Below are 1,765 nucleotides of genomic sequence, written 5' to 3' on the forward strand. Positions count from 1 at the left end.
AAAATGGGGAAAGATAACATTCGCCTCCTCTGACATCCCAGGACTCAGCGACATGAGGAGTGTGGCCCCAGGACAGACAGGGGCATGGAGGATGGGTCCAGTAACAGAAGTTCTACAGCAGCTTTCCTGGCTGGACAAACCCTCCTAAGACCAGGGCACAGGAGGGTAGGACCTGGGGGAGAAGGGACACCTCTAACACTGACCCTAACACCGTGATGGTCTCTCTCTTTTTTTTAACATCACAAGTAAGATTTTTTGTCACCATCAAATGTCTGAATTTTAAACAGATTCTTGGACTGGTGGCTCATATCCATCAGCTCGTTCAACTTTAGCACCAGTCTCGTCCCCAGTAGCTTTTCCAGAACTACTACCTTCACTGTGAAGCTCCATGAGCTTTCCCAATTCAAACTTGGGCTTCTTTAGCATTTTTACTTTTCTAACGAAGACATCGTGGAGTGGATAAATAGACTGACAAGCCATTTCTATATCTTTTCCGATGCTGTCTGGAATCAGTTTATTAACCACTTCTTTCAAGTCATTTGTTTGCACCTCTTGGGTCATGATTTCCATCATCTTTTCCCAAATTTGACGGACCTGTTGGTGCTGAGCATAAGAGATCTTCCGAATCTGATTATTGCGTTTTTTAGTAAAACCAACACAAAACAGACAAAGCAAATAACCATCGGTAGTCTTGACATCAACATGAGTTTCAATCATGGTCTGCCATTTTTTGACCATGGAGCACATTTTGTCGCGGGTAAGATCCATGCCATGGAAATTAGTCAGGCAGTTTTTGCCCTGAACATCCTCAGTAATTAGCTTGAATTTTCTAAATGCAACTTCATCATTCTGCATATCAGCAAGGCTCACTTCAAAAACATGACCCTTGAGGCCATCAGATGGGATTTTGGTTCCTTGAGTTCTTGTGACTGTTTTTTTCAATACTTCTTATATTGAACATAGCTGGTGCTTTCACATCATACCAATCTTTCTTAGAAAATGGATCAACCACTTTTTTTAAAAATATTTTATTTATTTATTTGATAGAGAGAGACACAGCGAGAGAGGGAACACAAGCAGGGGTAGTGGGAGAAGGAGAAGCAGGCTTCCCGCAAAGCAGGGAGCCCGATGAGGGGCTTGGTCCCAGGACCCTGGGATCATGACCTGAGCCGAAGGCAGATGCTTAACGACTGAGCCACCCAGGTGCCCAGGATCAGCCACTTTCTTCTTGGCTCCCTTTTTGCTGCCTTTCGTTAGGTGCTTGTTCTTGCCGACCGCCGTGGTGCTGCTCAGGGAGCCAGAAGGCCTGATGGTCTCTGGAAGAGCGAGTCCTCCAGTGTGTTCAGTGAGTGACTCTTGGAGCCAGGTCCAGTGTCTCCTCTCCCTGAGGGCTGAGAGGCACTTTGACTAGGTCCCTGGGTTTGGGTTTGTGATGCGTGAGGGTGATGGACTGGTTTTGGCTAGCTGTTCACCTTTTCCCTCATTAGCCCTGAGACAGATGCTCCTGGGCAAATTGGTTAACTCACGTGAGTGTCTTTTCCTTGATCCCATCCTCACGCTAATCAACTCCAACTCTAAGGCTAGAGAAAATAGGGGTGTTGATGCCCATCCTGAAGGGCTGCTGTGGTGTCGCCCCACACAGCAGTATTTCTTGAAAGTTTGAGACTATTGGGCACCTGGGTGGCTCAGTTGGTTAAGCGACTGTCTTCGGCTCAGGTCATGATCCTGGAGTCCTGGGATCGAGTCCCGCATCGGGCTCCCTGCT

General features: G+C 47.1%; 1 pseudogene; it reads right to left on the reverse strand.

Moving 5' to 3' along the window:
* Window positions 1–276: 276 nt before the first annotated feature.
* Window positions 277–1,230, reverse strand: LOC112813944 (small ribosomal subunit protein eS1-like; annotated as a pseudogene).
* Window positions 1,231–1,765: the final 535 nt, after the last annotated feature.

The sequence above is a fragment of the Callorhinus ursinus genome, unplaced genomic scaffold (assembly GCF_003265705.2).
Source record: "Callorhinus ursinus isolate GAN/ISIS: 27379988/994484 unplaced genomic scaffold, GSC_fseal_2.0 scaffold52, whole genome shotgun sequence".
In the NCBI taxonomy this organism is placed as follows: domain Eukaryota; kingdom Metazoa; phylum Chordata; class Mammalia; order Carnivora; family Otariidae; genus Callorhinus; species Callorhinus ursinus.